We start from the raw sequence: 15660 nt of genomic DNA, 5'->3' as shown, positions 1-15660 counted from the left end.
TGGTCAAAAATTCAAACTAGTGACACATCACTCCCTCTTAACCTGGCACAGTGTACATAAAGACACTAACCCTTGCATTATATGCTGTTTTTAGGACTATAACCGTTTTGTTTTCATGTCGAGTATAGGAAGGGGAAAGACCAGGGAAATGTAGATTTCTTGTCTCGGTTTCCAATGAGAGTTGATGGGGAGGCTGAAGGGTTAAGGGGGAAGGTATGTAACGATCCTCCAGATGGCGTCACATCTCCCCAGAGGGCAGCCCCTTTCCATAAGGCTAGGGAGGTGCAGCCGCTAACCAATAGCCCCTAAAGGGGTGTTAACATGGGGGAGGAGCTAATGGGCAGGAACTCCCCTCCTGGGGATAAAGACGTGAGTCCAGGACATGGCCCCTTTAACTCCTGACCCCACAGGGTAATAACACCCAAACCTTCTCTATCTAGGATACAGTCTGAAACCATGTGTTATTGTAAACTGTCAGACAATCTTAATGTAATGATTACCGGGACGAAAGAAGCACTCGAGCATGTTACAATCAAATATGAAGAGTACTCGACCAGTTGTTGTCAATCGAACTGACATTACGCTAGGGCAATCCCCGCTATGTAAACCATTTTGCTCTGTTCTGCATCCGGAAGGAGAACCCGGCAGCAGGATGCCCGGACTGCATCTTGCAAGTTGGCTGGGAGCCGGGGTACTTGAAGTAGAAACATTTAGAGGTGGTGGCATGACCTGTCGTGGGTGGACCATGCGATCCGAGAACTGCACCAAGACCACCTACACTGGCTTACTTCGGAGCCACGTAGGCAAATGTATGGAGAGCACGAGAAACCGTGGTGGTGGCGTGACCTGTAACAGGTGGACCGTCTAGTCTGGAACTTGCGCCGAGACTGCCAGCATTACCTTGCCGCAAAGACAAGAGGGCCAACTAAAAGAAGCAGAAGTAGAAGTAGAAGGCAGAAGAGCAAACCTGGGGCCCCTGGCGAAAACGGCAAAGCATTCCCTAAGAGATGGTAACAGGAATAAGAATACATTTGGGAGGGGGCTGGGAAAGTTTGAGACTGTGGCCCTCATTAGGACCCTGGCGCTAAGTGTTTAATGGAGCCGTAAAAGGCTTCAGCGCCGTTTAACGCTTAGCGCCTTACTACGAGGCCCCTTTGCGGGACCCGACCTGAACGGCTGGTCTAGACCAGCCGTTAAAGTAGGGACCCGCAAAGGGACCTTGGTGCTAAGTACGGTACCGCAATTTGCGGTACCATACTTAGCGCCTTCCCCAGTCCCATTGAGCCCTATGGGGCAAAAATGGGAATGGGGAAGGGCCAATGTTCAATGGGGAATTACCGCCCCACCAACCTTGGAATGGGGTGGTAATTCCCCATTGAACATTGGTGGACACGTTACGATACCGGCACCAACCATGGTGCTAATAGCGCCATGGTTTAGCGCCAGTATCGTAATGAGGGCCTGTGAGTCGAGTGGCAGAAGAAGAAGTATAAGAAGAAGGGAAAGTAGTGAAGCATGCTGTGAGGCAATTTCCTGGCCTGTTCTACAAGAGTGTGGTACTGGAGAATCAAGGAGGACACCGGGAATCTCTTCATCGTCCCAGTGGGGAAAAGTTAAAGAAAGTAGAGAGTGAAAGAAGTCCTTGGAGGGAACTACAAGATTTGTTGAAGAGAAGATAAGATAGCCAGGAAGAGGCTTATAATTAACTGGGGAGCACACAAGGAGAAGGGAGGCATTCTCCTAACCCCACCTGGAAATCATGGAACTTTGTTTCTCTTTGTTGTGAACTTGGCGACCACTCCTTTGTTTGTGAACCGTGGAACATTTCCTGTGCTTGAGAACGCTGCATCTTGAGGGACTCATACCCAGGATAAGAGAGTCATTCTCCTGGATTTTAGAAATAATTATTTTCTTAGATTAGGATTTGTGTTTAAGTGGGAAGGATAGAATAGGAGTTTGGACTAGGAAGGTGAACTTTGATTTCGACTATATGGACTTTCTGACTGCACTGTACGTGTTTTAGTTTGTTTGAGGCAGGGAAACCCCCTCTAGTTAGGGATAGATAGGTTTGGTTATTCCTTCAAATAAATAAGTTTATAACAACCACTATGCCACCGTTTGGTCAGATTCCTCATTCCATTCTGCCACACACTGTAAAGAAAGTTGAAACTTCAACACTTCAGTTATTCTTTTAACCCAGGGTAACCTGTATGAAAGGCTGTAGTGGCTGGCATGTCAGCCCACTATGCTACCACATGTTACTGTTGAAACATAGCAATATAAGTAACCAAATCCATAGAACCTCATCTCAATGTAAGTTACTGTGTTGTTTGCGGCAATAGATTTTGTGCAAACATAGCTTTCAAATGTTCCAAAAAACATAGCATCACTCTTTAACCGTGGTATCTTTTCTAAAACTAAAGGCGTGTCCCAAACGAAGACATCCTAACAAATGACAGCATGAACGCGACTTTAGCTCTTCTTTAACCAAACTGTTGTGGTTTTGTCATGAAAAGTAGCTGATGCTGGGATAGAAATGGGGTTAACACTCTTTGGCTCCCCTGAATATTGGGTAGCTATGTTTAGAAGTGGGGTCATATTGCTCTCAGATGCCAGAGTATTACTGGTTGCCTGCTGATGTTAGTGGACACCCTGGTCTGGAGTTTGTTAATCTTTTCTAACAGGATACCTCTTTTTGTTTCTGGAGCTCATTCTGAATCTCTTGATGGTGTGTGCCATTCACAACAAGGGAGTGCAGTCCGAGTACATTTATATTAAAGGCTTGTATATCTGTCACGGTTGTATACTAATTGACCTTTTCACAATTGACCTCGGGAGAATTTACCTAAGTTAGAAGGTCAATTAGGACATATATGCGGGAGGGAACCCCCCCACAACCTCCCCACCCAATCCAAAACCCCTTGAAACCCCCCACCCAAACCCCTTATATTAGTTATATTCCAAAGCCAACCCAATACATATATAAAATAACTAAAATAATACAAAGGTCAATTGTGCAGAAGGTCAATTAGGACAACTATAATTAGGTCAATTGTGCAAAAGGTCAATTGTAAAAGGTCAATTCGGGTAATACCTCTGTTCACAGCTGGAATGTATGATCCATGGACTTGGACACCATCCCCTTCCTTCCCACTGGACCCTAGATCCCCAGATGAATGTCACGTCCTGGAGATCCACTAACCAAATGAAGGTGTGGAGACAAAATAAGGGATGGTCAAGAGCCAGCTCTTCACAGGATCCTTATGGAGCACAAAGGGTGACAAGATAGATGTCAGCATCCAGAAGCACGGAAACTGCCCTTCTGAATACCCGTGAGGAACTTCTTGCATCTCTTGATTCCCACTCTCCAGCTGTTCTCATTCTACTTGATCTCTCCTCTGCATTCTATACGGTCAACCACTTCATCCTCATAAAATGGCTCCATGATACCCTAGGTGTCTAGGAGCGGGCACTGGACTGGCTGACCTCCTTCCTCAATGACGGTCCATCTGAGGTTATTCTGGGCTCTTTCTCTTCCCTGACCTCTATCTCCACCTGCGGTGTCCCCCAGGGCTCAAACCTCTCTCTCTGGCTCTTTAACACCTATCTTGCCCCACTTTCAAACCTCATTTCCACCTTCCCCCCTAACTTCCAGTGTTATGCAGATGACACACAATTCTTCTTCAAACTCCCCTCTAACCCCCTCCTTATATTCTCCATTATTCCTGACTGCTTATCTATCATCCAGTCCTGGTGTGCTTCTAATGATCTCTGCCTCAACGCAGCAAAACTGAGATCCTTCCTATTGGGACTCCAACTCCCCTCTTTCCTTCCTCCCTCAATTTCAAGACCTCACCAAGAAGTCCCACTTTCAACTCCACCCCCTCAAAGGAATTCTTCCTTTCCTCACTTTCCCCCAAAAGCTCAATGTCTCTAGAGCTCTGGTTCTCTCTAGGCTAGACTATTGCAACAGCCTTTTCCTTAATCTAACCTCTTCTTCTCTACCACCCCTGCAGCTAATCCAGAATAGTGCTGCGAGAGTTATCCTTGGCCTCAAGCCCAGGGACCGCATCTCTCCAGCCCTAAACCCTCTCCACTTGCTCCCAGTTGCTGCAAGGATCAAATTCAAATCCCTCTGCATCATCCATAAAGCTGTCTGCGGCCAGAGACCACGCTATCTACAACTTCCCTTAAATACTAAATACTCTCCCTCCAGATCTTTACGTTCCCCCGGGACCAACTCTCTGTGTGTCAGGCGCTTTGCTAAACAGCAAGCTGGTGGCTGATCCCTCTTCTCAGCAGTCTCCCTCCTATTGAACAGCCTCCCCAGCCCTCTTCGTCTTGAGCAAGATCACCTAGAATTCTGGAAGTTCCTCAAGACTTTCCTTTTCATCTCCTCCCTTCCTCCCTCCTCTGCTAAACCTCACATTTGCTGAGATTGGTGATCAGGGCCCTATGTGCCCTCTTGGGCCCTGGCCTCCCACACCCAATCACCTTCAGCCTTTGCCTGCTCCAGCACTTGCCTTGGCACCCATTGGCCTATACTACCACTGGCCTGTATGTTCTGAATGCTCACAAGGTCTAGTAGGTCGCCTCTATCTTTCATTGTTATATTTGATTTGTATTCCTATGTTCCCTCCCTGTTGCCATGTGGGCGCTTTGAAACACAATTTATTTGATGTATAAATGCATACTAATGCACAATAAAATAAAAAAATAAAATCAGCAAGGATCAAAAACAAAGGAACTGAATTAGTCGACTTATCCTGTAGAGGGATTATGGACACGGTGCACCGTTTACACCCACCTATCCCTTCCTGACGCCCTGTAGTGTATTAGAATGGCAGAGAAAAACCCTGGAGATGCAGGGGGAAAACTGCTGCAGAAACACAGAGGATTCTGGGGCAGAAAGAAAGCACTCCAGAAAGAAGCATGCAGTGTGGTTAAGATGAACCAAAAGGTGGCAATCAGAGAGTGTGCATGCAGAGACCGGACGTTCTAAAAGGGAAGGTACAGTGGACGAAGGGACATGTTTGTCAGGCCTAGCAGTGCCAAATAGTCAAGAGAGCACCCGAAGAGACACATGAGCAGTCCCGTGATGGACTATGGAAGGAGCATCTCCATGGAGGGGAAACCAGGGAGCACAGAATACTGTAGCGGCAGGTGCCAGAAGGTAAACAAAAATAGAGGATCTCGAGACAGGAGTATAGAAGTGGCGAAAGCCAGTCAGCAGTATAGAGGATAAAGAAAGCGATGAAAGCAAACAAAGACTCCAGCCCTGGAGGAGAGAAAGGGATGAGTTGCCCATCAAATAGGTACTGAAGAAACTAGTGAAGGACTCTTCAAGGGATTGGCACAAGAGCACTGCAAAAATCCACCATAAAATGTTGCCAAGCAATTCCCAAATGCTAGTCCCAGTTATGTATAGTTCTGTACAGCAATCCCCAAACAGATTAGTCCTTTGTCTAGTTTTTGCTATAAGTCTGAACTAGGGCCATCTTAGAATGATGAATGAAGTAGAAGACTACTATGCCTAGATCTTAACAGAACCCTTTAGCTTTAGGCCTCCTTCAATTCATCTGGTCCCGATTTCCCAATCTCACCATACACACGTTCTCATGAAGTTGCCCTTCTGCCCACCTCTTGTTCCTCAGATTTTGGCAACACTTCTTTCATGTCTCCTCTCCCTCTCATTGATGCAGAGTCCCACATATTTGTAGTGTACGTGCCTATTGGTGAAATATATGTTTCAGAAAGTATGCAAGGTTGAGTCAGCATGTTACTATGCAAACATTGTATGCTTCCTTTACAAGAACTTATTTTGCAGGCGGCAGTTTCTGCCAGATGGCCCTGACATGGGAAGTTTGTTAGCACTGTTAGTCTCTTCATTGATCTGAACCCACCTAAGATGACATGCAACGGGATATGAAATTCAATCTAAGACTAATTTCTCTACTAAGAAGTAACCAGTATTCATGAAACACAGTGGGCCTATTCTGAATCCCCAGCACCTAAGCCACCAGGGGCCTCGCTCGCACTTTGAGACTTGGATAAACACTTCACTCGGTATGCAAGTGAAAAGGTGCTAGTTGGATGTATCCTTTTTTTATCATGGGGGACTGGGAACTAAAGATGAGCGTGGAAATTCCCCACTATAAAAGTTGGAAAAAATGTGTTGTCACGGTCAACTGCAAAACGCTTTTGTCCATGTACAGAGATTCAGAAGTAGTTTAATGTTACAAAACCCAAACATGTAACTTCTTTTTGTTGAGTAGGAGAAAACATTCTTTACGGAAGGGGTTGGGGCGACTTGAAGGGAGGCTAAGAGGAGCAAAACGCAGGCATCATCCATCTTAGTTTGCTGACATAGCACTTAAGGCTGCCCAGAGGCCCCTTTAAAGTGTTATACAGAAAGAGGGTTCCATCTGTTAATATGCCTGGAAAGATATCGCCATACAAGAATATCGCCATATTTTGCAGCGATATTAAGCCATGGAACCTGCGGGGGACACCCCTGCAACCCCCATCATTTTTTTAATGGAGCTGGTGACACCCCTGCAACCCTTGGTCCCAATAACCCAATAAATTTCCCCACTAATAATATTGCCTATGGCCTTACCCCACAACCATATATATGGGGATATTATTGGTGGGGATAATATTACCTGATACCGGAACGAGGGAGCAGAGGGAAGTTGGAGTGGGTCCTACATGCGTTTATGATTATTAGGTTGTGGAGAAATGGCGTTCACAGGATTAGCTTGTAAATGGTAAAGGAAGGCAGCTTCTAAGTGTCTCTTTTATCCGGATCCTAACCGTCAAAGCGATATCACAGAGACCCTATCTGCAGTAAACTCTGAAGGTTGATTATGGGTTTGAGTAACCAAAATTGTGATATAGTCAATCCCTGAGGGACAGTGACCAATGGCTGACAGTAAAGCAAGTAGTGCCTTGAGACAAGTTGTATCCCTCTGGCCTGCTAGACATATGAATGTGAAATGCCAGTGAGGGACCCTCCCTTTTCCTTAGATCGGGTGTAGAGAACTTAGAAGTCTTCAGCTGCAAACGTCAGCCATGTGTGGAGCAGTGTGACAGGTTTCAGGTCTTGTATCTATGAATAAGCTAATCGAGAACTCCACTTTTGTCTTGGTTTCTTCATGGCACCTCTCCAATAAGTGTGTGCTGGCACATTGGTCCCACCTACATTTTGCCGGGAAGGTACAAATACAGTGATTCCCTCTTTATTAAGGGCAAATAAGGGCTTTTTAGCATTGGAATAAGTGCAATAACCAGGGATTTGCCATATTAGGCCGAGACATGTTTTTTTAAATCTCAAATCTAGACAAAAATACTCTACCAACCATCCCAACCATGCCTAGCAATATCCCAGCCCATATCATGGAGGCCTGGGCCTCCATGGAGTAGCACACATTTCAATTTGAGGTCATCATGCATGCAGCACTTTTTCTCTTGGTAAAGAAGGTTATGCCCCAGAGACATTGCGGTTGTCTTTATTGTATAATTGTATATTTATTTGTATGCACCTCTGCTACCGCCATGCTCAGTCACCCCAGAACACGGACTCTGCATTGTTAGCAGCTACAGCTCCCTGAATGTCCTCAATACAGGAATTCATCACTATAACATTAACATGCTTTGTCCCCAGGACATGAGACTGATCTAATGCTACAGTGCACTGTACTGCACTGCACTTTTCACGCAATGAGGAAAATACCCTCACCACACCCAAGGAATCAACACTGTCTGCCTGCTCTAAATTAGATTGGAATGTTTTGCCCTGTCGCATAACTTTAGGAAAACCCTCCAGACGCTCACACCAGAAGAAAATACAACCCACTAGGGAAAGGTCCAATACATCTCTTGCAAGGATAACATGTCATATTTTCAAGCAAAAGGAAAAGCGCTAACAAAGAACTCTGTTGCTGCAGAACGTTTTGGCAACAAAGGCATGTGCAGTACATTATAACGGTACACAGTGTCATGGGTGATGTCATTACATAGAGTAGAAACCCGCGCTGCTGGTTGGCGAGACCCTACACATAGGGGATGCCAGGCCATTGGTCTCAGCCTCGTCCGTCCATCTTCTTTCACGTGGGCGTTGTTGCAGTCATCATTGTTCAGCCGATGGTCAAGTAACAATTATATTACTAACTACGAAAAAATCCTCTATCTCTATGTAACAGGGCTCCTGGCACGAAACAGACAGGGGCCCGGCACAAAGCCGAGGTCACACTAACTTACACACACTTCACTCGCTCCCAGGCAGACTGGCATTCCTCCAAGGTCTCCCACCCTCGTTCTGGGCTATAATTTCATCTCTCCCTGCACCGCGCAAAACACAAATCCTGTGACCCAGGAATTAAAGCAGGATGTCCCGTTCTGTGATCTTTTTTTATTTTTTATTTAAGTTTATTAATATTTTCAAAACAGGGAAAAGAACATTACAAAATATTGTTGGAGACTCGTCAGATTGGTATTCAAACAGTTAATACATATTCTCTAACAGCGAAAGCATAAAATGCTCAAAATAGTTTTCCCCTCCCAGCCCCACCCTCCCCGGAGCATTCATTCCTCTTTCAGTCACGAATGCACATGTGTTGTAAAGGTCTTGATTGGTGCACATTGAGAATCTTTTAGCAGAAATAGTGAGCTTGGTTGCCATTACATGGTTCTCCCTGGTTCGTGGTATAGATCTTGTTTAATGGGTAGTTTGGCGTCCTTTCGCCGGAAAAGTGGACAAAGTCGCTCGTTCCTCTCTTTGCTGGTCAACAATTAGCCTCAGGCATATATTTACTTACAAAATCTCCCCAAAGCGTATCACATTGCATAGATTTCCCATGTAGAGCCGAAGTTATTTTTTCCATGACACATATATTCAAGGCTACATTAACCCATTCACCTTTGCTTGGTACATTTTGAGACTTCCACCCCATTACCAAGATGACATGTGCTGCTAACAAGAGGTGAGCTGCTAAGCCCTTGATTCTATTCCATTCATCTTCACATCTCGAGCCCAAATAGAATGAGAAAAGGGTCTGCAGTTCTCTGAATTCCGTCAAGGTCTTTGATCCACCCCAGGACCTCATCCCAGTAGACTCTTATCCTGGGGCAGCCTCGCCACATGTGCCAATAATCTGCGATTTCACCACGTTCATGCGAACACAACGGGCTCATCGACTGAAACATCTGGGAGAGCCTGTGCAGGTTGTACTGCCATATGTGCAATAATCTGATTGCATGGAGTTTATATTGACTGGATGTAGAGACTTGGGAGGCGGCCCTGCACATTCTCCGCCACATTCTTGAGTCAATTTCATCACCAAGATCTTTCTCCCATCTACCCTTCAAAGGCAACGTGGATCACTTCCCTGCTTCAATCAATTCCCTGTACATAGCAGATATCAGACCCTTCATTTCCGTCCTAGAGTTCAAGAGCAGTTCAAAGGGGGTGAGATCCCTACTTATGCTATCCTTCCTCCCAGTCCTTGTCAGGATACCCTTAATCTGGAGGAACTGAAAGATGGGCAGGGGGCCCAGATCTAGAACCTCTTCTAATTCCAAATACGTAATGAAGCAGCCATTTTTCCACAGTTGGCTCACCCTCTCCAGCCCAGCCTCAAACCAGGATTGGAATCTCTGCAGGTTGGGAATGTTTTCTCTGATACCTGGGGCCCACAGGTGGCTCAAGGTGGACGGCCACGAGGTAACCTTTCGCATGTTGCTTCTTTCCCTCCATATTTCCTAAATTGTCCCCAGTATCGGGTGGTACCTTAATCTCCGTAACAGTTTGTTTCTCTGTACCCATAACCATTCAGAGACGGTTGCTGGGGCCAGATAATGATTGTCAAGAGCAATCCATTAGGGTTCTTTATGGTTTTGTAGGTGAGGAATCAGGATTCGTAGTTGGCCAGCCTCATAGTATTTCCTCAAGTCTGGGAGTCCCGCTCCGCCCTTGTCCTTAGGTTACGTCAGGTTGTCATAGGCAACCTTGGCTTTCTTTCCCTGCCAGAGAAACCGTACAATAGCTCTTTTGACCTCATCAAAAAAAGCTTTGGCATTCTAATAGGAAGCATTTGAAAAGGATAAAGGAACGGGGAGAAAACCATTTTAATCGCCTTAAGCCTTCCCAGCCAAGATATCGGCAGTTTTTCCCATTTGGCAAGGTCGGCGTGGAACCTAAGAAGGAAGGAGGGAAAATTGGCTTCATAGAGTTCATTCATTTCCCTCGTGATCTGTATGCCCAAATATTTCAATTTAACATTTTCTACCCTAAGACCCAGCGGAGAGAATCTATCTATATCGGCTTGTGTGGTTTCGTGCAGAGGGAATAGGATTGACTTTGCTCTGTTTATTTTGAAACCCAAGAGTTTTCCGTATTCTCCAATTAGTTGGATTGCTCTGGGTATAGAAGTTGTGGGATTTGAAAAGTGCAGGAGTAGGTCGTCGGCATATAGAGCCACCTTTTATTCAGTTCCTCATAATTGAAGTCCCTCTACCTGACGGTCTTCCCTTAATTTTTGGGCTAGGGGTTCTAGTGAGAGGGCAATGAGTATAGCTGAGAGGGGGCATCCCTGTCTTGTACCCCTGCCTAGTTCAAACCAGCAGTAGTATTCTCCATTCACAAAGACAGATGCCTTCGGCATGTTTGCACTGCTTGGATCCTAAATTTCGGGCCTATTCCCACCTTGCGAAGTACTGCCATCAAAAATCCCCATTCAACCCTGTCAAAGGCCTTCTCTGCGTCGACCGAAAGAAGGGTAGGGTTGTTGGTCATTTTCTGGGATTCGTTAATTAGATGTAGGGTCTTCCTCATTGTGTCAGCATTGTGTCAGCTCCCTGTCTACCCAGTGTGAAACCAACTTGTTCAGCATGTATTAGGCGAGGCATGAATGTCTCCAATCAAGCGGCAAAGACCCTGGTATACATTTTGGTATCAATATTTAATAAGGATATGGGGCGATATGAACCACAGTGCTTGGGGTCCCTTCCCTCCTTTGGAAATACCCAAACAAGGGCTCGAACAAAGGAGTCCACAGCCCTCCCAGTATCGAGGATCTCATTAAAGAGTTCAACCATAAAATGGAGAAGGTGGGCGAGAAAGGATTTATAGAACCCGGCAGTGTGCCGTCTTCCCCTGGGATTTTGTCAAGTGATAACCTCTTGACTGCATTTTTACTTTCTTGTTCTGTTATCGGGCCCTCCAAGGAAAGTGATTCATTGCAAGAGAGTTTTGGCATCTTGACAGAAGACAGGTATCCTTCAGTTCCCGGAAGGCCTGGGTCTACCTCCGATCTGTACAGGGTCTCATAGAAGGTGGCAAAGACTTCTGGGATTTCTGCATTTGTTACGGTTTGGAGGCTCCCCCGCTTCTCTAATTCCAAAACATTTCCTTCAGCCCGTTGTTCTCTTAATCTAGCGGCTAACAGTGCATCCGCTTTGTCCCCTTTTTCATAAAACTTCAGTCTCAGAAGTTGCAACTTGCGGACTGTCTGCCCATGTTGCAGGAGACGGAGTTCCTCCCTTTTTCTTTTCGCCTCTAAAATCTTGTCAGCACTCCCACTTTCATCCTTCCTCACCTCCCCATCTAGGAGACAAATCTCTTTCCTGAGTTTATTTTTAACTAGAGTCCTTTCCCTCTTTTTGCTGGAACCCTCTCTTATAAGGACACCCTGCCATGTTGCCTTCCCCGCTTCCCAGGCTGTCAGTTTGGAAATCTCCCCGATATTATTGATCTTGAGATACTTGCTAATTTCGCCTTCCATCTCCGCCTTAAAGACGGGATATTTCCAGAGAGTTCCGTTACACCGCCATCAACGCCCTTTTGTAGGCAAATCATCCCAATGGATGTCAGCAGTGACCATATCGTGGTCAGACCAAGTGACCCGGACGATCTGTGATCTCATCGCAGTGTTATATATTTCTGCAGACAGATATATATAGTCGATTCTAGTAAATGTATTGTGGGGGCCGAATAGAAGGTGTAGCCCCGCTCGTCGGGATGGAACCCCTGCCATATGTCCCGCAATCTGTATACATTCATCATATTTGCAACCTCAGTGCGTCCTCCCTCAGCCGGTTCTCTCGCATCAGGATTACATGCCTTTCTGTCCAGACTGGGATCTGCCCATAAGCTAAAGTCACCCCCAAGGAGGTCGTGGCCCGTGGCCTCAAACATAATTTTGGGGATAGTCTTAGCGAGAAACCGGGATTGTCCTGAATTGGGGGAGTATACAGTGGCAAATGTAACATTCACTTTCCATATAGAGCCAGCTACGAGCAGAGAATGCCCCTCTAATTCCACCCATACCTTGATAGCCGTGAAATCTAGTCCTTTTCTAATGAGTATCCCAACTCCCCCCTTTCTCAAAGGTGCAGATCCCCAAAATTCTGTCTCCATTCGCACCCCATGGATTCTCCATTCTCCCCTTTTGGCGTATTTTGTCTCCTGCAAGTGGAAGACGTCAAGTCTTGCCCTGCGGAATTCTCGACATACTAAAGATCTTTTGGTTGGAGTGTTGAGACCCTTGATATTTAGTGTCCCTACACTAAGGAGGTATCTCGCCTTTGGGTCTGAATTAACCACCATTTATAATTGCATGTTCAGAATGACCCATTAACTGGGATCGGCAACCTAGAAAACCATTATACAACATCTTATGTTCCAATCTGTGACCTAACGAGGATTTAGTTCTTGTCCCCCCCTCCCACTCTACTTCCCTTCCCTCCCTCCCTCCACACCCCACCCACATCTCCATTCCTGGTTGATGGCGTCCGACCAAATCCAGTTGGAAGCACTGACTCAGTGTCGGACCACCAGTGGAGACGTTACCTCACGGCCCCTTTACCTAAAATAATCGCAATAACATGTGAGCCCCCATTCCATGCCCTCCCCCTTCCCCAGATCAAAACATTGGCACCTTAAGAAGTTGAAAACTCACTCCTCACACAGGTTCAGCCTTAGTAACTCACTGGTTTTCCTCCCCATCAAGAGATGGGCCTAGGTTATGGAGGACCCTCCAAGTACTGTTACGCTCACCTGGTATCCACAGGGATGCCACCCAGCCAGTTGGTCGTTGGTGCCCTTCCCAATGATTCCCTGGTGTGGTCTCGGTGTTGATGGGATTCCGCCTGGAAATGAAGACTGTATTAGGACTGGACGACCAAGGTAAGTTTTCCCCCACCTCCCTTGTGTTTCGAGCCCCTCCAGGTTCTCTTCTCACCTGGTTGTCGGAATCGGTGGGCTCTCCGTCCTGCTCTCTGGGCAGGGGCGTGTTGTCTTTTGTGGGCGTGGGCGGTCCAGTTACTTCACTGACTGCTGCCCTTGTAGTGTCTTTCAGGTAGGTATTATTGCGATTGATGGCGTCGTAATTCTTGCATGCCTTTTCTCTGTTCTAAATGTCTCTTTTTTTATCTCCCTAGGAGCGCGGAGTGTCCGCTTGGAGAACTGGATATGCTGGTTCTCGCCGGGAGATGATGGCGCGCTATAGCGCTATGATGCGGTAAGGAGGCACTTTGCGTAGCGTAGCGATGTCTAGTCCTCACTGACCTGTGCTTTTCTCTTTCCGTAGGTCGCGGTGAGTTCTCAGCGCAGATGGAGTTCCAGAGCTATGCCGGCCGAAAAGCAACCAACCAGGTAAGTCTTTAAGCGCTTTGTGGTTATAATGTCTCCACTACCTCCTTTACTGATGTCTTCCTCCTTTTCTCAGGTCCTTCGATCAGGGCGGTGAACTCCACCAACAGAGCTGCTCAGGAGCTGCGAGCAGTGAAGGATGATGAATGCAGGTAAGATTCTGCTGCTAATGATGTTCTTGGTTTTTCTGCAGGTCCGGAATTCAACAGGCTTGTGAGAAAGCTGGACACAGTGAGCGTCACGTTGCTAGAAGCAAAGTAACGCGAAGCGTGTTGTCTTGTTCGGGTGTGGTTTAAATAGCCACTGTAAAGTAGTCCAGGTAAAGTAGTCCCTAGGCCACCACACCCAAAACACTAGACTGCATAGCTTGGTTCTAGGAATCAAGCTATGTGGGTGCCTCCATGTTGGCTGAAAGCCTAAATAAAGTAGTTCCTCAAGCAGATGTCTTTCCTTACTGATGAGCCTGGAGCCAAAGGCGCCAGGGCTGGCCCCAAGGGGGCCTGAAAAGTGGATGCCAGGCCTTATTAGTGATCTGAGCCCTGATTCCACCTGGCCAATGGGCTTGCCAGTGGGGATCAGGGCTGAGGGTCGTGACAAGTACTCTGCCGTTGGACCTCCTTGCCCCGGTGTCCTACATATACAAAATCCCTTGGTCTGCATAATCCAGGTGGTAGGGGAGGTGCAACTAGGTAGGACCTGCCTGCCGGGCTTCCCCCCTCGGGGGGGGGCACATCCTGAGCATCTAGGATAGTTCGACGTCGAGTAGTTGTGAATGATCAGATATTGGTTGGAGTATCAGCCAGATTCAGTTATCTCCTTCAGGTGAGATATTGCCTCTCCTGCATTTCCTCGATCCCTTCACCCGTCTTCTCCTCGTGCCTTGAATGCGCCACTGCCTTCCACTCTGTCCTGCTTCTTCCCGGTGTCCTCCCACTTGAGTCTCCATGAGTTCAGAAATACATGTCCGAATTTCCTTCTCTGATCTCAGCCGTACTTTCTTGCCTTCATGTTCGAAAGAAAGGGAGAAAGGGTAACCCCATCTGTATCAGATATCACATTCCTTCAGCCATTTCGTAAGGGGACTGCACATTCGCCTCAGAGCTAGAGACAAGGAGGAGAGATCTTGAAAGATCGTAATCCGCGCGCCCCCGAGGGTAATCAGTCTACTAAATTTGTCCTTTTCTAAGATCCTGGCCTTATCTTGATAGTTGTGGAAGCGGGTAAGGACTCACCTCGGTCCACCTGATGGACCCCCGCTCTGTGAATTCTCTCCGTTTTCAGCTCATCAATCGTTTCATTGGCAACCAAAAGCTTAATGATGTCATGGAGAGTCTTCCTGAGGCCTCCTTCTGTCTAACCATCATGTTCTGTGTTCTGGGATACCAAAAAAGCGCAGATTGATTTGCCTCTCCCGGTTTTCCAAATCGTCCATTTTGAGTCTAAACTCTTCCTCTCTTTGCTCTATCTTGGCTATTCTATGTTCCATATGGGTCTGAGAGTGTCTATGGAGGATTGGTCGTTCTCGTCTCCTTCGAGTCTCTCTTCAATATTGTCCATTCGATGTGTGATTTTATCAATTTTCCCTCCTATGTTGACTCCCATATTCTTGATTTTGCTCAGGAGAGCGGCAATATCTCCTTTGGTGGCAGCCAATTCAGTTCCAGAAGCTTCCATGATCATGGTATGGGAACTCTCAACAGAAAGACGGGACGGGGAGTAGACAAACTTGGCTAAAATCAATCTTATGTCCATATATACATAAGCAAGTCTTCCACTGCACATTCAAACCCCCTACTCTGTGGCAGGGGTAGTGGGAAGAGGTTTAATGCCAGTCAGAGTGAAGCAAGGATCAACAGTGGTACACCTCTCATCCTGGTCGCCACGTCCTACCTCAGGGGTCTCATGGCCCCTACAACACCTCTTATAGTGAGGGATCTACAGACGCTGATTACCAGGCCTTTTGCAGTGATGTGGAGACTTGTCCTTTTTTAGATGAGGGTGTCACTGGG

The sequence above is a fragment of the Ambystoma mexicanum genome, chromosome 6q (genome assembly GCF_040938575.1).
Source record: "Ambystoma mexicanum isolate Mex_15411 chromosome 6q, UKY_AmexF1_1, whole genome shotgun sequence".
Classification (NCBI taxonomy): domain Eukaryota; kingdom Metazoa; phylum Chordata; class Amphibia; order Caudata; family Ambystomatidae; genus Ambystoma; species Ambystoma mexicanum.
This window is presented reverse-complemented; position numbering follows the sequence as displayed.